Source organism: Lampetra planeri, chromosome 82 (genome assembly GCF_965212315.1).
Source record: "Lampetra planeri chromosome 82, kcLamPlan1.2.h2, whole genome shotgun sequence".
NCBI lineage: Eukaryota > Metazoa > Chordata > Hyperoartia > Petromyzontiformes > Petromyzontidae > Lampetra > Lampetra planeri.
In genome coordinates this window covers 939,758-964,237 of record NC_136186.1, presented here as the reverse complement: position 1 = coordinate 964,237, position 24,480 = coordinate 939,758, and the positions used below count along the sequence as shown (strand labels likewise).

Below are 24,480 nucleotides of genomic sequence, written 5' to 3'. Positions count from 1 at the left end.
GAAAGCTTCAAATCAAGATTCACTAATTGGCTGTCGGATGGTGGCGGGTTTAACGACACATTTATATTTACACAATCTAACCTAACAAGCCTTTATTATGGTATGAGAGGGTTAGGGTTGTAAAGGGTTATGGTTTTAGTGGTTTTGGGGTTTAGAGGGTGAGTGGTTAAGAGGAGCGGTCGTCAACCTTTTTGGTACCAGGGTCCGGTTTCGTGGAAGGTAATTTTTTCACGGACTGGAGGGGGGGGGGGGTCACCATTGGGTCTTTCCCCCTTTTCAAAGAAGCTCTGCAGCGATGTTTGTTTTTTGCTCATTTTGGCTAGGGTTAGCTTGTGAGCTTACCAAAACTGCGCAGTGCGGGAAAGAGGCGCAGACGGAAGTGGGCGGGCCATGCGCGGACTTAAATAAGTGTCAGATTCTGACTTCTCATGAGTGTGCAACCTAGATCCCTCGCATGCGCAGTTTACAGTAGGGTTCACGCTCCTATGATAATCTAATGCCGCCGCTGATCTGACAGGAGGCAGAGCTCAGACAGTAATGCGAGTGATGAGGAGCGGCTGTAAATACAGATGAAGCTTCGCTCCCTCGCCCACCGCTCACCGACTGCTGTGCGACCCGGTTCCTAACATGCCTCAGACCGGTAGCGGTCCCTGGCCCAGAGGTTGGGGACCTCTGGTTTAGAGGATTGGAGTTTAGATGGGTTGGGATTTAGGTTTGGGATTTAGCGTTTTAGAAGGTTAGAATTTATAAGGTTAGGGGTTTAGATGGTTAGGTGTTTAGAGGGTTTAGAAGGTTGGTTTTTAAAGGTTTATAAGGCTAGGGGTTGAAAGAGTTAGGGGTTTAGATGGTTCGGGGTTTAGAGGGTTAGGGGTTTACAGGGTTAGAGTTTTCAGGGTAAAGGGGTTTAGAGGGTTTGGTGTTTTGAGGGTTCGTGTTTTAGATGGTGGGGGGTTTAGATGGTTAGGGGGTTTAGAAAGTTAGGTGTTTAGAGGTGTCGAGGGTTTATGGATTTCGATTGTTAGAGGTTTAGGAGTTTAGTCGTTTATAAGGTTATGGGTTTAGGAGTTTAGAGATTTCGGGATTTAGAAGGTTATGGATTTGAGGATTTTCAAGGGTTAAGGGGTTAGAGGGCCAGGGATGAGAGGGTTTAACACCTACACTTAATATTATCTGTAATAAAAGGTGTTTTTTGTTAGTCTCCAACACAGCGGTGTCCTAAAGTAGAAACAAATTGGCATTTTTTGGTCACGTGATAAAATGTATTAATTGGCTGTCGGGTGGTGGCGGGTGTAATGACGCATTGACATTTACATGAACTTACCCCCAAAACCCTTTATTATGGGATTAGAGGGTTAGGTGTTTAGAGGGTTTAAAGAGTTAGATGTTAAGAGGGTTGGTATTTTAGGGTATACGGGTTTAGAGAGTTATGGGTTTAGAAGGTTAGGTGTTTAAGAGGGTTGGGGTTTAGATGGTTTGGGATTTAGGTTAGGAATTGAGAGTTTTAGAACGTTACGGTTTTGAAGATGAGAGGGTTAAGGGTAGAGTTTTATGGTTTTGAAGGTTATGGGTTTAGAGGTTTGTAGGTTTAGAGGGTTAAGTGTTTCGAGGTTTAGCCGTGGTAAGATAAAACATTGTTTAGTTTCATTTGTATATATGTAAATAATTTGTTTACCTCTCCTGTCGTGTTTTGTATTCTATTTTTGTTGTTAAATTTTGACCCGCCTGACTGCACATCTGTGAAAAAGATATTTATTGCCCGTCCTTCAGTACAAAATAAATACTTTTTTTATTTTTATTCTCATTGGCCTCTGTACGAATCTATGAATTTCGGTGTGAGTTTTTGGGTCTCTTTGAATGTATGGATCTCTGTGTGAGGCTATGGGTCTCTGTGTGAGCCTAATAAGGTCGCTGTGTGAGTCTATGTGTGTGTGTGTTGGAGTCTATGGATGTCTGTTGGGTCTCTGAGTATGGATGTTTGTGTGAGTCTTGCATGCATAATGAGTGACTTCCGCAACACGTCGTGTAGAGGATACTTCTTTCATTCATATACGGGCACAACAGCTTATCTCTCGCAACACTGGATGTTAGCGTCTCTACGGGCTACACACACACGGCCGATCACTGAGCGTGGTTCCACCATCCGCACTCGGCCACGCCATTGGTTGACGGCGAGCTGGGGAGGGTGATGGAAGCCGCAGGAGATCTTCCACGTGGTCGGACGATGGAGAGAGATGACGGCGAGCAGCGACGCAGTCCGGACCCAAGACTCCACACACGAACCCCCGAGCCCTCCTCCGCCCCCGCTTATATCGACGCCAGCGCGGCTAGGCTCCGCCTCTGGCCACGCCCTATCGTGGAGCCTTCGAGCGGGTTCCCGGAGCATCCCGGCCAGCCCCACCCATTACCTTTGGCCCAGATACCTCTCCCTTTCAGATTGGATGTTGCTACAGCGGTGCCTGTACCCGTGCTTCCCTTTTCTAACCAGCAGGTGTCCTCATGTCTTTAGACATGCACAAATTGAACTTTAAAAGGGCATTGAGGGTTGCGGAATCAGAATTGAATATTAAGTTCCTGTAATGTTTTATAATAATAGACTTATTCCAGGAAAGCCACACTGAGTCATAGTAAGGTTCTGAATTGAGTTTTGATTTTAAGATATTTCGCCCAATGAATGACGAGCACTTATACAAGTGGAGGGAAACCGGAGCACCCGGAGAAACTCCACACTTACGATGGGGAAACACTGTAAACTGTATAGGTGAAGATGGCGACCATCCCACTTGCTGTACTGTCTTCTCCTGGCGAGACAGGTGATGGCACCTAGACGCCCAAGGGAAGAGGGTTTCACAACATTCACTGTGCGGGGATCCACCAACCCTCTACCTTCCACAGTGCCAGATTACAGGAGTGTGCCTGTAATCTGGCACTGTGTGAATGATAAGAACAATAATAATTTATAAAGTGATAACAATAATACTCATTTCTATTTGTAACGTGACAATAATTACTTGTACTTACGACATAATAATCATTTTACTTGTAACTTGATAGTAACGATAATAACTTCTACTTGTAATTTGATAACAAAAATATGTACTTGTACTTAGAATGTGACAACAACCCTATGGAACACCCAGTGATGAACAATGAACCCTATGGGAACCTTATGGGAGCCTCAGTGAGTAACACTGAACCCTAAGGGAACACCAGTGAGTAACAATGAACCCTAAGGGAGCTCCAGTAACACAGAAACCTTAAACGAGCTCCAGTGAGTAACACTGAACCCTATGGAAGTGTCAGTGAGTAACATTGAACCCGAAGGGAGCGTCAGTGACGAATTCTGAACTCTATGGAAGCTCCAGTGAGTAACACCGAACCCTATTGGAGTGTCAGTGAGTAACACTGAACCCTATATAGGAGACCCAGTGAGTAACACTGAACCCTACCGGAGACCCAGTGAATACAACTGAACTCTAAAGCCACCTACTCACTCTGCTTGGTTCTTTCGGTAAAGTCACGTAGAAGGGAAGTAATAAAATAATAAAAATGAAACATAATAAAACAATTCTCACGACGTTTCGGCCACAACGCAAGCAGCCGTCCTCAGGAGAAAACCAGGTCTGTCGAGGCGACAGCGTCTGAATGACGCTGTCTTTCCGACAGACCTGTTCTTCACCTGAGGACGGCTGCTTGCGTTGTGGCCGAAACGTCGTGAGAATTGTTTTATTGTTATTATTTTTTACTTCCCTTCTACGTGACTTTACCGAAAGAACCAAGAAGATGAATCCATGCAGTCACGAAAGCTTTAAATCGAAATTTAACGCGTACAAACTATACCATCCAGATGGGTAAAAAACAGCAATAGTAACACTTGTTAACTGATCGAATATAACAAATAACCTTCGTTGTCTAGACACATCAACAAGAGTCCTCAAAAATATCCATTAAACAAAGTTACCCCGCTATAAAGCATGTACCTCTTAGTATAAGTATATCTCCATCAGCATTGCAACATTTTATACTTATTTTCACAGATAAAGCCGATAAATTGATCACAGTTTACATGCCATTGTAAATGTGCAACCTAACAACATGCACATACTTATTCAAGGAAATGCAAATAACCTAACCCTATGACTTCAATACACTTGTTAAATATGATACCAATATTCCGAATATTGTTAATAATTCCAAGCGTTTGGAGTGGAAACAGAGAAGGAATTAGAATCGCACGCTTTTCTGTCATTAGCATGACGTACTTCAGTGTTGTGGAGCATCTAAGATTAATATCGTCAGCTTAAACTGTAAAATAATCACAAAACCCCGCTATCTAAGCATACTACTGTTTGTATGTACATGGATCTGTACTTTTGTGTATGTCCACTTGTGTGCTTATTTTCACTCGTTGATGTGGATATGTACATGCGTGAATGTGTGTGTATAGGTATGTACAATAATTTGTGCGCACATTTGTTCGTGTAGTAGAACGCAATCCCTTTGCAGGTACACTGCTGTGTATGTACACTCGTGTGTGTATGCGCACTTGTATGCATGTGCACCTGTGTGTGTATGTATGAAGCAGTGTATATGCACATTCGTGTAAGTTTCTACAGCGCTGTGTATGCCCACTCTTGTGTGGGTGTGTGTACATGGGAGTGTATGTGTACTCGTGTATGATTGTGCAAATTGGAACAAACAAATTATTTTTATATTGTGTCGTACAAAGAATTTAGGGGCAATGTGATAGGAATGAGACTCCCCGCTCGTGGTGCTAAATGAATGAAAACAGCGCCACTGAGCAGACAGAGCCCCGCCCCTACAGCTCGTGAGTGTGACGTAGTGAGTGTGACCAGCGGACTGCCACGATGCTGCCAGGTAAGGGTAAACTTGTGTGATGGAGATGCTTCACCTGAAACTCGCCTCCACACGTGTTCGCTATGAACATTGTAGCAATAAGGGACGATCAGTCATCTTTAACATAGCAGGTCTTTATTGTTCTGCAAGTATATAAACGTTAAAACTCGTAGAAACACATGCACACTCGTGTGTGAATGCACACCGCTGTATATACAGTCGTGTTTGGATGCACACTCGTGTGTGTATGTCTACTCGTCCGTGTTATTTTAAAGGAAAAATATGGTAGCAATAACGTACGATCAGTCATCTTTAAAAACAGGTCTTTATTAATCTGCAAGAAAACTCACGTTAATACTCGTATCGAAATCTTTATTAATACGCATGCTCAAACAGGAAAGGAACTAGGCAAATTATTTCCCAATAGGAATTCAGCAGTTAAAAGATATTCTTAAAATCAAACACGTCAACGTCGATTTCCCCTTTGACGTCCTTTTCGACTGAAGCCATTCGTCCAAAGTATAAAATTGTTGTCATTCTGAAATCAGTGAACACTTCTGGAACTTTAAAGGAAGACATTCATCTGAACAAAATATAGAGCATTCACAACATCACTCTAAGTCCTAGAAATCACCGAAAAAAAAAATATATATATGTAAGCCTCTCCAGCCACTCCACTACATCAAGCCATCTCTCAGGATGCAACTGCATGGGGTCGAAAGAGGAATTTAGTTTAGGACTCATGACAACATTTTTACTCTTTGTTTGATGATGCCTGTGAAGTGTTGCTGACTGTGAAACTGCTTCCAACACACAGAGCAATCAAACGGTTTTGTTAAAATAATTACACTAGACATTTACACTATGAGATCTCTTTTACCAGTGGCAAAATATAATGGTAGGTTTTTACCCTTTTAACTGGTACAAAACTGACACCTTTATTCAAGGCATCATGTTTGCAATGACCACAACACAAGTAGTCAATAAAGCAAACAAAAAGAAGCAACTCTGATAAGGATAATAAGTTGCACGCCTTCTGGTGTCATCTGGCCCTACACCAATGGGGACTAGGCTCTAAAGAAAGCCGTCTCGGGTGTGGGCCAATCAACTTCAAGGACAGTGCATATTATTATCCTTATCAGAGTTGCTTCTTTTTGTTTGCTTTATTGACTACTTGTGTTGTGGTCATTGCAAACATGATGCCTTGAATAAAGGTGTCAGTTTTGTACCAGTTAAAAGGGTAAAAACCTACCATTAATTACACTAGCTTGGAGTAGTGCTGGAAATCACTGATATAATCAATTGCAACTAATACATTGATTTAAGAGAGACACAAACGTGCACATTCCAGGACTTTAACAGAAGTACTCAATACTTTGATTATCCAGCCACTCCAGCAGCCATTTCTCATTATCAACCTGCATGGGGTCGAAATAAGAATTGGCGTCAGGGCTCAGTACATCCAGCCATCTAGCAGGATCCAACTGCATGGGGTCTAAAGAGGAATTGTCGTCAGGACTCATTACATCCACGCATCTCTCAGGATCCACCATGCATAGGTTCGAAAGATGGATTTTTTTCAGGACTTTTGTTTTTCACCTTTTGATTTCACTTCCCTATCATTGCGGATCTTCTCATGCTTGTTTCGGGGTGATGACCGTGTGAAGATCTGACTTCCTTGCAAATGCCTTCCCACACACAGAGCAATTGAACGGCTTCACGCCCGTGTGTGTTTTCTGGTGACGATGAAGATTTTGTTTCAGTGAAAATGCCTTCCCACACACAGAACAATTGAACGGCTTCACGCCTGTGTGTGTTTTCCGGTGACGATGAAGATGTTGTTTCAGTGAAAATGCCTTCCTACACACAGAACAATTGAACGGATTCATGCCCGTGTGTGTTTTCTGGTGATTGCGAAGAGTTGATGAATCTGCAAATGCCTTCCTACACACAGAACAATTGAACGGCTTCATGCCCGTGTGTGTTTTCTGGTGATTGCGAAGAGTTGATGAATCTGCAAATGCCTTCCCACACACAGAGCAATTGAACGGCTTCTCGCCCGTGTGTGTTTTCTGGTGACGGTTACGATTTGATGAATCTGCAAATGCCTTCCCACACACAGAACAATTGAACGGCTTTTCACCCGTGTGTGTGTTCTGGTGAGTGTGAAGATTTTGTTTCAGTGAAAATGTCTTCCCACACACGGAGCAATTGAACCGCTTCTTGCCAGTGTGTGCGTGCCGCTGTGGAGAGTTTTTCTGCTCCATGTGACTGATTCTTCAGAGCAGAGTAACAGTCGCGGGCGTTGTTGAGAGTTAAATGCACCCTCTAAGCTGCGTGGATGTCTGGCTCAAATCGCCAAAAAGCAACTCTCACTAACGTCTAACCGCGACACAGTAAGTCGGACTACACACGCGATTACCAATTTATCCACTAACAAAGACACTTACTTGTGGATGCACGGCGTATCGATGTCCCTGTAACCCGACTGAAGAGATTGCCACGAACTCTCCCGAAGCGAAGTCGCCAACCAGTCGCCAAGCAATCGTGCTCGCCAGGCTGGTCTCGTGGAAGAAGGGTTATCTGCAGAGCGGTGAGTAGAGCGTCTATCCTCAGCAAAATCCCTCTCGAAATGACTTTGAGGTCTGATTTTAAGCCCCTTATAACTTCGCTCTAGCATCAAAATCCTTTGTTCTCGACTTGGCCTATTATGGACTTTGCATTCAATTGTTAATTTTTACATTAACTATCCGCATATCTAGCAACATAATACGTATGTACATCTCACTGCACAATTGTACACTTCCGTTTGAATAAGGATGTGCATCTCCCTGCATAATTCCATGATTCGTGTTAATTTTCTAATATTCATCCCTCAATGTCCTCAAAACTGCTGCAAGTTTAGAGGATTATAAAGCGACATGCAGCCTGAAATATCAAAATTGGTGATCTTGAGATTGATTTAGAATAAGATGTGCAAGTTTATACTGTACTGACTTTGTTTCATAAATATATTTAAGGAGAATCGTGATGAGCGGGGTGCTTTTAGAAAAGAGCATCTTATATTATAATTTCTGCCATGAACTTTAAATGATCATCTGAATGGTTTAGCTTGTAAGCGTGGTTTATTATCATGTGCATATTAAAGGTTTTGTGTGTTGGATCGCTTAAATATATAAATGTGTCGTTGAAACCCGCCACCACCCGACAAAGCCAACTAGTTAGGGTTGTCACGTAAACAGAACATGCAAATTTGCCACTAGTACAGCATACCGGTGTGTTGGAGAGCCAAACCACAATATTTACAATCTGAGTACGACGTTTCGTCCGTAATTAAAACTAGCTTCATCAGTCGACAGCCAGATTTGGGAAGTCTCACTGTTTCGTTCCTTAAATAGAAGCATAGATGTGTTGACCACGCAGCTGCGCTCTTGAACAATGTGGGGGTGGGCGTGGGATTACTGAGGCAATGTACATTAAGCGTGTGCATTATGCGAGCCCTTTGAACGTGTCCTTCCTCTCTTTTGTGTTTAATTTAATAGCCCTACCAACGGTAATCTCTATTGAAGTATGCTGCCCATTGTCGGCATGCATTTATTTAATGTTTTATTTTAAAGACACATTTATATACTTCCGCGATCTAACCTAACAACCTCTATTATGGATGATATTGGTCCCGAAATCCTACGTGTTAAACTCGTGTGTATGTGTTTAATATTTTGGATGTTTTTTTTAAATGATAATTGCATTGAATATGGAGATGTTACCAGCGCCTCGCACCCGTCAAGAGACCTCGTGGGCCTCTGTGGTGGCTACGAGCCTTCCCTCCAGGACATTGCTCACATCCACCGCAGCGTTAACGTCCGGCACCGCCGATGAGGTAGCGGATTGTTTTTACAGAACTTTACTCGTGGCTGGAGAATGCCAAACAACAGCGGGCTCTTCTTCTGAGAAAAAAACGAATCAAGGGGGCGTGGGAGCGTGGCGTAAGGTGTGGAAAGCTCTCAGCCTCAGGCTACCGTGGGCACACCTCCCAATCAACGGGAGGCGAGGAGTGGTGGTTGCTCATGCATCCACCGAAGATGAATATCAGTCGAGGGATGAAAGCAAGGCAAATGAGTTAGATTCATTCTATGACCTCCTACATAATAATCCCATGATACTCGTATGTATGGATGTCATATGTTTACATATGCGAACCTAGAGACGGAAATGCGAACTGGGGGTGAGGGATTTGAATTGCACTATAATTATTAGAATCGCATTGTGGCCGCATTAGAATTTGCCGAATGTGCAATCTCAATGAATTTGAATAGCTATTTACAGTATTTAACCACACAATCCAAATCAAAACTCGATGAGCATATTTATTGTTTCAGTTGTAACGTGTTCATTCGTTTATTTGTTAGATCTAGTAATATGTTATTCATCATCATCACGATCAATGGGCTAAGGGTGCATAGGTGTGAACTGCACATTTTGTACTTCTGCATTTAAGTATACCAAAAACCACAACATAGGAAACACCACAACCAGATGAGCACTCGAGTGTGTACGTACACGTATGTGTGTGCATATGTATGTACAATCGTGCGTGTTCGCAGTGGAACGCAACCCTTGTGTGCGTACACTGCTGTGTATGTACACTGCGTTGTATGTCTGTATGTACACCCTGTATATGCACACTCGTGTGTGTATGCACTCCGCTTTTTAAATGCAGCAGTGTTTGGATGCACACTCGTGTGTGCATGTCTACTCGTCCGTGTTTTTTTAATGAAGGATATGGTAGCAATAACGTACGATCAGCCATGTTCAAAAACAAATCAGGTCTGTATTGATTTGCAAGAATATTAACAGTAAAACTCGCATTAAATGTTTTTATCAATTCGCTTGGTCAAACGGTTAACACACTAGGAAATTTATATCACTTTCAGGAATGCAACAGTTATAAAATATTCTCAAATCAAACACGTAAACATCGATTAATCATCTTCTTGGTTCTTTCGGTAAAGTCACGTTTAAGGGAAATAATACAAATAAAACATAATAAAATAATTCTCACGACGTTTCGGCCACAACGCACACAGCCGTCCTCAGGTGAAGACCAGGTCTGTCGGGGAGACAGTGTCTGAATGAAACACCACCACGCTTGGAGCGTATATTTAAGCTGGGTTGTAAGGGGAAGAGCGCCTTGACAAAATAATTTGCATATCAAGAGGAATTTAGCATATGCAAGTTAGTGATTAGTACTACTTGTGAAATGCGTAGGAGGTGGGCGGGGGGTTTCAAAGTCATATTATGCCCGTGCATTTATGCAGGAATAGCAGCATCAAAGGGAGGGGATAGGGGTAGCATTAATAAAGGGAAGGAATGTTAATAGTATGTAGCTGCAGTAACTAAACAACCGCGTAAAAAACTAAAGTATAAACTACATAGTATCATCAGTATACTAAATATACTCTCCAATAAGCTCAGCTACTAACAGTAAGTAATACATTACAATTCTCTGTCGCAAAAAATATAATATGCTTTCAGATAAACTTTTTTCCCTTACATCACACGGGTCTACCCCGTTGTATATGCTGCCATCGACAAATCCCAACATTAAATTATATACTGTTCAGATAATCGTCGCTGGTGTTGGCCGTGAGCATGAATTTAACTTGAGGGAGAATTGAGCTGTGCGCTAACCACTACACTACCTCTACACACACGCGAGTGTGCATGCACAGCAATATTAACGTCAATATTTTTTTACAGATTAATAAAAATCGGATTTTTTTAAAGTTATCTGAGCGTCCGTTAACTGTACAATGCTTACAACAAACACGTACACACACGAGTCAAAGTCAAGTGTACTTACACAGCAGTGTAAATACACGCACGCTTACAGGCAATACCATGTCGATTATCATTAAAAGTGTATGACAGCAATCGTAATAATTTTCGTGGATTAAATGAAATAAATCACCTTGATTGTTCTGTCGCGCTCATATCAACACAAGTACTTCAATATATTTATAAAACAAAGTCAGCACGGTATAAACTTGCACCTCAAAGTCCAAATCACAATTTTAATTTTTCAGTCTGCATTTCCCTGGTAACGCATTTGAACTGGCAGCATTTTGCAGCATATTACAGGGCGAATATTAGCAAATGAATGCAAATTATGCGGTGAGATGAATATACGTATTCAGGCTTAAGCTCAATGGCAAGATTAGCGAAGCTCTGTTGCTAGATTTGCAGATTGTAATTTCCAAAAATAACAATTGAATGTAAAGTTCATGAAATGCAACGTCGAGAACTTAATCTTTCATCAATGCAACGTCATTCCAAACGACCCCACCATTCGTGTGCTGGTGTCATTGACCCAATTCGAATGATACCTGTGACTTACAGCTTTCCACACCTTACACCACGCTCCCACGCCCCCTTAATTCGTTTTACAGGTAGGAACAATGTTCCACACTGCCCACCAGGGATTTATTGTCTGTCTGACTGTCTGTCTGTCGTGCATAAATAAATATATAACATAAACAGCTCTTTGATTGGTGGAGACCTACTGCCGGGTACGGAGAGGGGAGGAGCCTAAGGGAGGAGGGTCAGGGGAGGGGTCTAAGGAAGGGGGGGTAAGGGGAGGGGCCTGAGGGGGGTGGGGGTTCAGGGGAGGGGCCTGAGGGAGGGGGAGTAAGGGGAGGGGCCTAAGGGGGGGGTCAGGGGAGGGGCCTAAGGATATGGGGGGGGGGTGTTCAGGGGAGGGGCCTAAGGGAAGGGGGGTCAGGGGAGGGGCTTAAGGGAGGGGGGGTCATGGGAGGGGCCTAAGGGAAGGGGGTTCAGGGGAGGGGCCTAAGGGAGGGGGGGTCAGGGGAGGGGCTTAAGGGGGGAAGTGTTCAGGGGAGGGGCCTAAGGAAGGGGGGGTAAGGGGAGGGGCCGATAGTTCAGGGGGCTGGCTACCTGGCTGGCTGCCAGCGTGGTGGGGATGTAGCGCAGTGGAAGAGCGCACACTTTGCATGTGTGAGGCCCTGGGTTCAATCCCCGGCATCTCCATCTCGGAAGCTTTTATTTAAATATTTTTTCCAACAAAGTTTGAATTCCAAAATCAATTGGCTGTGTCAATGTCCCTGTAATAGGGGTGCACATGAACTCTCGTAAATATTACCCTATATGAACGATACCTTCGGATGAATTTGTGTTGATTTCAGGAACTTGCTATTTCTATAACTAGCGATGCACACAGTGATCAAATGGTTTATTTAAACATTTGTAGATGAAAGCCAGTGATTAAAAGTATCCAGAACACTTTTATTTCCGAATTAAAGATTTCCAAGAATAAATTAATTAGGACAGCATTATAGTATCCATCCACATGTATTCTTGTTATTTCTTTTGTTTCAAAAAAATACATTTTGCTTGGACTCTGTGCAGACTCGATGTGTCCAGGATCCAAGGCCAACAGGAGAGTGAGTGGGGTGACAAGGGAAAGGAAGAAGCTGATGACGAAGTTTCACCCCGCACCGAGGTGGAACTGCGCCCCGGTAGAACCAGAATGGAGATGTAGCTCAGAGGTCGAGTGCACGCTTCGCATGTGTGAGGCCCTGGGGTCAATCCCCGGAATCTCCATGTTGGATCTGGAATCCATTATTCTTTGGTTCTTTCGGTTAAGTCACGTCTAAAGATAAAATAATAAATACAAATAATAGCGACGTTTCGATTGCAACACAAGCAATCATCATCAGGCATAAAAAAAGAAATAGCAACAAAAATCTAACTAGAAAACTATAGACAGACATACAAGCAGACAGACATCACAAGGACACAGAGAGAGGACACATATCGGCACAGAGAGAGGGGTCGTTTCTGTGACGGTCCCTTAAATATAGAGAGGGGGGCGGGGACGGAGAGAGGGAGGGGGCAGAGAAAATTAGCATATCTGGAATCCATGTTGGAAGTTTATTTATTTATTTATGTTTCCAACAAAGGTTGATTTTCAAAATCAATTGGCTGTGTCCATGTCCCTGTAATCGGGGTGCACATGAACTCTCGTAAACAGATTCCTGCAGAGGGAGCTGGAAGGAACGTTGGTTTACTCGGTCAATGGCCAGGGTCAACGGCGGCGTGGTGTATTTCGCAAATATGGCCAACAGTGAGGTTGGGCACAAGCCGGCGTGAGTCGGTTAAACGTTGAGTTTTATAAGGGCACCACGGGGTGACCAGACCTTCCCCACCCCACCTTCCCCCACCCAGCCCCTCACCACCCTCCCCTCTCCACACAATAATCCCCTGTGGGCTGGTGGAACCAGGTGCTTCCTACCAGTATAATCCTATATGAACGATACCTGAGGGTGAATTTGTGTTGATTTCAGGAACTTGCTATTTGTATAACTAGCGATGCAAATGGTTTACTTAAAATTTCGGAGCTGAAAACCAGTGCTTAAAAGCATCCAAAACACTTTTGTATTTCCGAATTAAATATTTCCAATAATAAATAAATTGGGAAAGCATCATAGTATCGATCCACATGTATGCTTGTTATTTCTATTTCTTTCAAAGAAATACATTTTGCTTGGACTTTGTGCAGACTCGAAGTGTACAGGGTCCAGGGCCAACAGGAGAGTGAGTGGGGTGACGAGGGAGAGGAAGAAGCTGATGACGACGTTTCACCCCGTAACGAGGTGGAACTGAGCCCAGGTAGAGCCACCATGGGGATGTAGCTCAGTGGTAGAGCGCACGCTTCGCATGTGTGAGGCCCCGGGTTCAATCCCCGGCATCTCCACGAGGTGATATTTTGCCAGTAAACAATTTTGCTCGAAGGAATATGCGTGGCCTGCACAAAACGTCTGCTTGTTTTCATTCGTTATGGTTGCTGAGCATAGATCCAGAAGACCAACATGTCATACGGTCAGCAATGAACAGCACGACAATCAAAGTTGTAGTATATAAGAGTTAACATGTTTATGGCATTCATATTATTGTTTTTTTCGGGCAAAGTCACGTAGAAGGGAAATAATAAAATAATAAAAATATCAAACAAAATTATCACGACGTTTCGACTGCAACACAAGCAATCATCATCAAGTGTGAAATCAAAATATTTATAGAAATTAGCAAGATAATTAGAATTAAAACCGTAAGATGGACTTCCAAATTTGAACAGTGCGTGGAGGAAGCCGAGAGAAAATTGCTGTGACCTGCCGAGTGGTGGTCGAACGGAGTGGGTGAGAAGAAAATCGGTATGGAGTCCTCATCGCTGAAGGATAACTCAACGAGTGCAATTATACAGGTAGGAGCAACAGTTTCACACTGCCCACCAGGGATTATTTGTCTGTCGTGCATCGCCCCTCCCGAACATGTACGTTCAGGGATTGGTTGAAGTGCATCACGTGACCGCGAGCTTTCTGTCGTGCACGAATGTGCTGTCCAACCAAGTTCCTACCTGCCCACTCCGACGGAACGTGTTTAGAATCGCATTGTGGCCGCATTAGAATTTGCTGAATGTGCAATCTCAATGAATTTGAATAGCTATTTACAGTATTTAACCGCACAATCCAAATCAAAACTCGATGAGCATATTTATTGTTTTAGTTGTAACGTGTACATTCGTTTATTTGTTAGATCTAGTAATATGTTATTCATCATCATCACAATCAATGGGCTAAGGGTGCATAGGTGTGAACTGCACATTTTGTACTTCTGCGTTTAAGTATACCATAAACCACAACATAGGAAACACCACAACAAGACGAGCACTCGAGTGTGTACGTACACGTATGTGTGCATATGTATGTACAATCGTGCGTGTTCGCAGTGGAACGCAATCCTTGTGTGCGTACACTGCTGTGTATGTACACTGCGTTGTATATCTGTATATACACCCTGTATATGCACACTCGTGTGTGTATGCACTCCGCTTTTTAAATGCAGCAGTGTTTGGATGCACACTCGTGTGTGCATGTCTACTCGTCCGTGTTTTTTTTAATGAAGGATATGGTAGCAATAACGTACGATCAGCCATGTTCAAAAACAAATCAGGTCTGTATTGATTTGCAAGAATATTAACAGTAAAACTCGCATTAAATGTTTTTATCAATTCGCTTGGTCAAACGGTTAACACACTAGGAAATTTATATCACTTTCAGGAATGCAACAGTTATAAAATATTCTCAAATCAAACACGTAAACATCGATTAATCATCTTCTTGGTTCTTTCGGTAAAGTCACGTTTAAGGGAAATAATACAAATAAAACATAATAAAATAATTCTCACGACGTTTCGGCCACAACGCACACAGCCGTCCTCAGGTGAAGACCAGGTCTGTCGGGGAGACAGTGTCTGAATGAAACACCACCACGCTTGGAGCGTATATTTAAGCTGGGTTGTAAGGGGAAGAGCGCCTTGACAAAATAATTTGCATATCAAGAGGAATTTAGCATATGCAAGTTAGTGATTAGTACTACTTGTGAAATGCGTAGGAGGTGGGCGGGGGGTTTCAAAGTCATATTATGCCCGTGCATTTATGCAGGAATAGCAGCATCAAAGGGAGGGGATAGGGGTAGCATTAATAAAGGGAAGGAATGTTAATAGTATGTAGCTGCAGTAACTAAACAACCGCGTAAAAAACTAAAGTATAAACTACATAGTATCATCAGTATACTAAATATACTCTCCAATAAGCTCAGCTACTAACAGTAAGTAATACATTACAATTCTCTGTCGCAAAAAATATAATATGCTTTCAGATAAACTTTTTTCCCTTACATCACACGGGTCTACCCCGTTGTATATGCTGCCATCGACAAATCCCAACATTAAATTATATACTGTTCAGATAATCGTCGCTGGTGTTGGCCGTGAGCATGAATTTAACTTGAGGGAGAATTGAGCTGTGCGCTAACCACTACACTACCTCTACACACACGCGAGTGTGCATGCACAGCAATATTAACGTCAATATTTTTTTACAGATTAATAAAAATCGGATTTTTTTAAAGTTATCTGAGCGTCCGTTAACTGTACAATGCTTACAACAAACACGTACACACACGAGTCAAAGTCAAGTGTACTTACACAGCAGTGTAAATACACGCACGCTTACAGGCAATACCATGTCGATTATCATTAAAAGTGTATGACAGCAATCGTAATAATTTTCGTGGATTAAATGAAATAAATCACCTTGATTGTTCTGTCGCGCTCATATCAACACAAGTACTTCAATATATTTATAAAACAAAGTCAGCACGGTATAAACTTGCACCTCAAAGTCCAAATCACAATTTTAATTTTTCAGTCTGCATTTCCCTGGTAACGCATTTGAACTGGCAGCATTTTGCAGCATATTACAGGGCGAATATTAGCAAATGAATGCAAATTATGCGGTGAGATGAATATACGTATTCAGGCTTAAGCTCAATGGCAAGATTAGCGAAGCTCTGTTGCTAGATTTGCAGATTGTAATTTCCAAAAATAACAATTGAATGTAAAGTTCATGAAATGCAACGTCGAGAACTTAATCTTTCATCAATGCAACGTCATTCCAAACGACCCCACCATTCGTGTGCTGGTGTCATTGACCCAATTCGAATGATACCTGTGACTTACAGCTTTCCACACCTTACACCACGCTCCCACGCCCCCTTAATTCGTTTTACAGGTAGGAACAATGTTCCACACTGCCCACCAGGGATTTATTGTCTGTCTGACTGTCTGTCTGTCGTGCATAAATAAATATATAACATAAACAGCTCTTTGATTGGTGGAGACCTACTGCCGGGTACGGAGAGGGGAGGAGCCTAAGGGAGGAGGGTCAGGGGAGGGGTCTAAGGAAGGGGGGGTAAGGGGAGGGGCCTGAGGGGGGTGGGGGTTCAGGGGAGGGGCCTGAGGGAGGGGGAGTAAGGGGAGGGGCCTAAGGGGGGGGTCAGGGGAGGGGCCTAAGGATATGGGGGGGGGGGTGTTCAGGGGAGGGGCCTAAGGGAAGGGGGGTCAGGGGAGGGGCTTAAGGGAGGGGGGGTCATGGGAGGGGCCTAAGGGAAGGGGGTTCAGGGGAGGGGCCTAAGGGAGGGGGGGTCAGGGGAGGGGCTTAAGGGGGGAAGTGTTCAGGGGAGGGGCCTAAGGAAGGGGGGGTAAGGGGAGGGGCCGATAGTTCAGGGGGCTGGCTACCTGGCTGGCTGCCAGCGTGGTGGGGATGTAGCGCAGTGGAAGAGCGCACACTTTGCATGTGTGAGGCCCTGGGTTCAATCCCCGGCATCTCCATCTCGGAAGCTTTTATTTAAATATTTTTTCCAACAAAGTTTGAATTCCAAAATCAATTGGCTGTGTCAATGTCCCTGTAATAGGGGTGCACATGAACTCTCGTAAATATTACCCTATATGAACGATACCTTCGGATGAATTTGTGTTGATTTCAGGAACTTGCTATTTCTATAACTAGCGATGCACACAGTGATCAAATGGTTTATTTAAACATTTGTAGATGAAAGCCAGTGATTAAAAGTATCCAGAACACTTTTATTTCCGAATTAAAGATTTCCAAGAATAAATTAATTAGGACAGCATTATAGTATCCATCCACATGTATTCTTGTTATTTCTTTTGTTTCAAAAAAATACATTTTGCTTGGACTCTGTGCAGACTCGATGTGTCCAGGATCCAAGGCCAACAGGAGAGTGAGTGGGGTGACAAGGGAAAGGAAGAAGCTGATGACGAAGTTTCACCCCGCACCGAGGTGGAACTGCGCCCCGGTAGAACCAGAATGGAGATGTAGCTCAGAGGTCGAGTGCACGCTTCGCATGTGTGAGGCCCTGGGGTCAATCCCCGGAATCTCCATGTTGGATCTGGAATCCATTATTCTTTGGTTCTTTCGGTTAAGTCACGTCTAAAGATAAAATAATAAATAAAAATAATAGCGACGTTTCGATTGCAACACAAGCAATCATCATCAGGCATAAAAAAAGAAATAGCAACAAAAATCTAACTAGAAAACTATAGACAGACATACAAGCAGACAGACATCACAAGGACACAGAGAGAGGACACATATCGGCACAGAGAGAGGGGTCGTTTCTGTGACGGTCCCTTAAATATAGAGAGGGGGGCGGGGACGGAGAGAGGGAGGGGGCAGAGAAAATTAGCATATCTGGAATCCATGTTGGAAGTTTATTTATTTATTTATGTTTCCAACAAAGGTTGATTTTCAAAATCAATTGGCTGTGTCCATGTCCCTGTAATCGGGGTGCACATGAACTCTCGTAAACAGATTCCTGCAGAGGGAGCTGGAAGGAACGTTGGTTTACTCGGTCAATGGCCAGGGTCAACGGCGGCGTGGTGTATTTCGCAAATATGGCCAACAGTGAGGTTGGGCACAAGCCGGCGTGAGTCGGTTAAACGTTGAGTTTTATAAGGGCACCACGGGGTGACCAGACCTTCCCCACCCCACCTTCCCCCACCCAGCCCCTCACCACCCTCCCCTCTCCACACAATAATCCCCTGTGGGCTGGTGGAACCAGGTGCTTCCTACCAGTATAATCCTATATGAACGATACCTGAGGGTGAATTTGTGTTGATTTCAGGAACTTGCTATTTGTATAACTAGCGATGCAAATGGTTTACTTAAAATTTCGGAGCTGAAAACCAGTGCTTAAAAGCATCCAAAACACTTTTGTATTTCCGAATTAAATATTTCCAATAATAAATAAATTGGGAAAGCATCATAGTATCGATCCACATGTATGCTTGTTATTTCTATTTCTTTCAAAGAAATACATTTTGCTTGGACTCTGTGCAGACTCGAAGTGTACAGGGTCCAGGGCCAAAAGGAGAGTGAGTGGGGTGACGAGGGAGAGGAAGAAGCTGATGACGACGTTTCACCCCGTAACGAGGTGGAACTGAGCCCAGGTAGAGCCACCATGGGGATGTAGCTCAGTGGTAGAGCGCACGCTTCGCATGTGTGAGGCCCCGGGTTCAATCCCCGGCAACTCCACGAGGTGATATTTTGCCAGTAAACAATTTTGCTCGAAGGAATATGCGTGGCCTGCACAAAACGTCTGCTTGTTTTCATTCGTTATGGTTGCTGAGCATAGATCCAGAAGACCAACATGTCATACGGTCAGCAATGAACAGCACGACAATCAAAGTTGTAGTACATAAGAGTTAACATGTTTATGGCATTCATATTATTGTTTTTTTCGGGCAAAGTCACGTAGAAGGGAAATAATAAAATAATAAAAATATCAAACAAAATTATCACGACGTTTCGACTGCAACACAAGCAATCATCATCAAGTGTGAAATCAAAATATTTATAGAAATTAGCAAGATAATTAGAATTAAAACCGTAAGATGGACTTCCAAATTTGAACAGTGCGTGGAGGAAGCCGAGAGAAAATTGCTGTGACCTGCCGAGTGGTGGTCGAACGGAGTGGGTGAGAAGAAAATCGGTTTGGAGTCCTCATCGCTGAAGGATAACTCAACGAGTGCAATTATACAGGTAGGAGCAACAGTTTCACACTGCCTACCAGGGATTATTTGTCTGTCGTGCATCGCCCCTCCCGAACATGTACGTTCAGGGATTGGTTGAAGTGCATCACGTGACCGCGAGCTTTCTGTCGTGCACGAATGTGCTGTCCAACCAAGTTCCTACCTGCCCACTCCGACGGAACGTGTTTAGAATCGCATTGTGGCCGCATTAGAATTTGCTGAATGTGCAATCTCAATGAATTTGAATAGCTATTTACAGTATTTAACCGCACAATCCAAATCAAAACTCGATGAGCATATTTATTGTTTTAGTTGTAACGTGTACATTCGTTTATTTGTTAGATCTAGTAATATGTTATTCATCATCATCACAATCAATGGGCTAAGGGTGCATAGGTGTGAACTGCACATTTTGTACTACTGCGTTTAAGTATACCATAAACCACAACATAGGAAACACCACAACAAGACGAGCACTCGAGTGTGTACGTACACGTATGTGTGCATATGTATGTACAATCGTGCGTGTTCGCAGTGGAACGCAATCCTTGTGTGCGTACACTGCTGTGTATGTACACTGCGTTGTATATCTGTATATACACCCTGTATATGCACACTCGTGTGTGTATGTGTAATGTAGTAACTCGGCGGGAGACGACTTCACGGGTAACACACTCTTTATTTTATCAAACTCGTTCACAGGTGACTAACACCTACTTTGTATCTCGGGTGACAAACACCCACTTAGTATCTCGGGTGACAAACACCCACTTAGTATCTCGGGTGACAAACACCCACTTAGCTACTTGGCGACTAACGCCCACTGAGCTACTCGGATGACCAACATCCACTTAGTATCTCGGGTGACAAACACCCACTTAGCTACTCGGCGACTAACGCCACTGAGCTACTCGGATGACCAACATCCACTTAGCTACTCGGCGACTAACGCCACTGAGCTACTCGGGACACTCCCTGCCCGGGGTATCCGTCTCGACTGTGGGTCCCCAGCCCGACCCACGGGGGCGTCGGACCCCGGGTCCCACAGCCTCGCCTCCGAGCCACACAGGGCCCCGGTCCCCACAAGGACGGCGGGACTAGGGGTCTCGGGGCACTAGGTCTTCAGCTCCGTCTTCGGGTCTTCAACTGGGTAACTCTCCCCGAGTGCTCTCGCGCGTCCCCCTTTATACCCCACCTGCGGACGTCGCTGCGAGCACCCACTTATTCGACCAATCGCTGGGCGCTGGCTACGATCCTCTTTTCCCACATCTCATCGTGCCTCACCACCCACGCCGCGCCGCCCCGTCATCTGTCACTCCCGGCGCGCGCGTCCACACCACGCCCACAACGCGTGCCCAACCCCGCACCCCGCGCCGCCCCGTGATCCATCACTGTCACAGTCGGCGCACGTCAATACCACCACTACATATGCACTCCGCTTTTTAAATGCAGCAGTGTTTGGATGCACACTCGTGTGTACATGTCTACTCGTCCGTGTTTTTTTAAGGAAGGATATGGTAGCAATAACGTACGATCAGCCATGTTTAAAAACAAATCAGGTCTGTATTGATTTGCAAGAATATTAACAGTAAAACTCGCATTAAATGTTTTTATCAATTCGCTTGGTCAAACGGTTAACAAACTAGGAAATTTATATCACTTTCAGGAATGCAACAGTTATAAAATATTCTCAAATCAAACACGTAAACATCGATTAATCATCTTCTTAGTTCTTTTGGTAAAGTCACTTATAAGGGAAATAATAAAAATAAAACACAATAAAATAATTCTCACGACGTTTCGGCCACAACGCACACAGCCGTCCTCAGGTGAAGACCAGGTCTGTCGGGGAGACAGTGTCTGAATGAAACACCACCACGCTTGGAGCGTATATTTAAGCTGGGTTGTAAGGGGAAGAGCGCCTTGACAAATTAATTTGCATATCAAGAGGAATTTAGCATATGCAAGTTAGTGATTAGTACTACTTGTGAAATGCGTAGGAGGTGGGCGGGGTGTTTCAAAGTCATATTATGCCCGTGCATTTATGCAGGATTAGCAGCATCAAAGGGAGGGGATAGGGGTAGCATTAATAAAGGGAAGGAATGTTAATAGTATCTAGCTGCAGTAACTAAACAACCACGTAAAAAACTAAAGTATAAACTACATAGTATCATCAGTATACTAAATATACTCTCCAATAAGCTAAGCTACATACAGTAAGTAATACATTACAATTCTCTGTCGCAAAAAATATAATATGCTTCCAGTCAAACTTTTCCCCCTTACATCACACGGGTCTACCCCGTTCTATATGCTGCCATCGACAAACCCAACATTAAATTACATACTGTTCAGATAATCGTCGCTGGTGTTGGCCGTGAGCATGAATTTAACGTGAGCGAAAATTGAGCTGTGCGCTAACCACTACACTACCTCTACACACACGCGAGTGTGCATGTACAGCAATATTAACGTCAATATTTTTTTGCAGATTAATAAAAATCGGATTTTTTAAAGTTATCTGAGCGTCCGTTAACTGTACAATGCTTACAACAAACACGTACACACACGAGTCAAAGTCAAGTGTACTTACACAGCAGTGTAAATACACACACGCTTACAGGCAATACCATGTCGATTATCATTAAAAGTGTATGACAGCAATCGTAATAATTTGCGTGGATTAAATTAAACAAATCACCTTGATTGTTCTGTAGCGCTCATATCAACACAAGAACTTCAATATATTTATAAAAGTCAGCACGGTATAAACTTGCACCTCAAAGTCCAAATCACAATTTTAATGCTTCAGTCTGCATTTCCCTCGTAACGCATTTAAACTGGCAGCATTTTGCAGCATATTGCAGGGTGAATATTAGCAAATGAATGTGAATTATGGGTGAGATGAATATATATGTATTCAGGCTTAAGCTCAATGGCAAGATTAGCGAAGCTCTGTTGCTAGATATGCAGATTGTAAATTCTTAAAGCAAAAATTTAATTTAAAGATGATGAAATAAAACGTCGAGAAATTCATATTTCATTAATGCAACATCATTCCAAACGACCCCACCATTTGTGTGCTGGTGTCATTGACCCAATTCGAATGATACCTGTGACTTACAGCTTTCCACACCTTACGCCACGCTCCCACGCCCCCTTAATTTGTTTTTTGTTGATTAGAAGGAGGCACTCCCTATTTTTTGCCATTCCCCTGCCACGAGTAAAGTTTTGCAAAAACAACTCCCTTCCTTCATTGACGGTGCCGGACGGTAACGCTGCGGTGGATGTGAGCAATGTCCCGGAGGGAAGGCTCGTAGCCACCACAGCTGCCCACGAGGTATTTGGACGGGTGCGAGAGGCTGGTAACCCCTCAATATTCAATGGAATTACCGTAAAAACACGTCCAAAATATTAAACACGCGCAAAATTTTGAACACAAACACACTGGTGTATATACACACCGAAGGTCGTATGTTACAGACCAAAAGGTGACAATTGTTTTTTTTTTTGCGTAACTTTATTATAATCCACGCTAAACCATTCGGATGATTGTTCAAAGTTTTTGACAAAAATTATAACAAAACAACCTCGTTTTCTAGAAGCACCCCGCTCATCACGAGTGTCCTTAAATGTATTTATAAAACAAAGTCAGTAAAGTATAAATTTGCACCTCTTAGTCCAAATTAAACTGGACAACATCATTTTGATTCTTCAGACTGTAAGTTGTTGTTTAATCCTCCAAACTTGTGAAGAGGTGTAATTGTGTATGGGAGCGGATTGCCAACAAACACAAGGGGCGTGGTTAGGGCCGTACACATAGGAGGTGCTCACACCGACGTCCGCACCTGCATCCCCCACGGGCCCCTCCCGGGGGCCGAGTACTATAAAAGGTGGTGAGCCGGAGGGCTCGAGGTCGGGGGGTATCAGCTTTAACCAGCGAAGACGGAAGACCAGCTAGCATAGGCCCCAGAGCTCCCCTGGCTCGCTGTCCTTATCAGGGCCGACCAGGGCAAGCCGGTGGCGTGGCCCCGAGAGCCCAGACTGACGAGCCGGTCTGGAGACTCAGGGTGCCGGGATCCCAGCTTGACCAGGGCTGGGATAGGTAGCCTCCCCTAGCTCCGTAGTGGAGGACTTGGGCATAGGTTAGCGGGGTTAGAAGTTGTGTATCCCTGTAGCCGAGTGAAGGGGACGATACCCCCTTAAGTATTGTGTGTACCCATTACTGTGCACAAGTTGGTGTCAATAAATAAGTGTGCCTCCGACCCCGTCGTCAAGCCTCCTGATACTTACTACATCTGGGGTCAGAAGTAAAACGTTCAACGATGGACACACGAGGGACGACACGTACCAGGGAGTCGGAGATGGAGGACACCGCGGCCGAATCGCCACCAGAGATGGCCGAGGTCGGATCGGAGCAGCCGGGGCCGAGTACACCCGCGCTGCTACGACAGGAAGGGGGGGATGCGTCGGCCGAGAGACTTCGGCTGGCTCACTCCCGCCTGGCGGAGCTGCTCTACGCTGCGGCCGCCGCGTTGGAAGAGATCACGCGGCTGGGGGCTGGAGGGGCTGCGCGGGACGACGACAGCAGCCGACGCGCGGTGACATTTCCTGCCACCCCGACGCGGCTCGCGGTTAAATTTCCCGCCATCACTACAGTGCGGGCAGAGGGCGGGGCCGGCCCGCGTCAGGTGACTGCTGAGGGCCAAGCACAAGCCGTGACATCATCAGCACCGGCCAGCGCGTCAACATAAGAGCGACCGGCGATGCCATGCTCGCAGCCCGCCCACACTGTAACATCTGCTGGGAGCGACGGAGCGCGATCCGCAGCCACGGACGTCGCATTACAGCAGCGACTGCCGCCTCTCAAAGAATTCGTGGGTGCGGACGGAGACTGGGACGGCTTCAAAAGGCGGTTCATCGCTCATCAAGAGATGGCGAACTGGACGGACGCCGAGGCACTATGCGCGCTGCCGGCGATGCTGGACAACGACGCCCTGGCATCTGCTGTCAGCCGTCTATGGGCCGCCTTCGGACTGCAGGCAGCTGTTCCACGATCGGCATCGGGGCGCCAACGAATCGCCCCTGGCCTTCCGGATGGCTCTCCTGGCCCTGGCAAAGGCAGCTTTTCCGCGGATGGACGAGGAGGGAGT

The 24,480-nt window shown here is 44.5% G+C and overlaps 4 non-coding genes and 1 pseudogene across 4 annotated transcripts; 4 read left to right on the top strand and 1 right to left on the bottom strand.

Moving 5' to 3' along the window:
- LOC144738377 (uncharacterized) overlaps window positions 1-24,480 on the bottom strand; it is a 277,849-nt pseudogene that overhangs the window by 67,770 nt on the left and 185,599 nt on the right.
- TRNAA-UGC (transfer RNA alanine (anticodon UGC)) lies at window positions 11,830-11,901 on the top strand. The gene has a single exon. It is a non-coding gene; the product is annotated as a tRNA-Ala (tRNA).
- TRNAA-CGC (transfer RNA alanine (anticodon CGC)) lies at window positions 13,556-13,627 on the top strand. Its single transcript has one exon. It is a non-coding gene; the product is annotated as a tRNA-Ala (tRNA).
- Window positions 17,033-17,104, top strand: TRNAA-UGC (transfer RNA alanine (anticodon UGC)). The gene has a single exon. It is a non-coding gene; the product is annotated as a tRNA-Ala (tRNA).
- TRNAA-CGC (transfer RNA alanine (anticodon CGC)) lies at window positions 18,759-18,830 on the top strand. The gene has a single exon. It is a non-coding gene; the product is annotated as a tRNA-Ala (tRNA).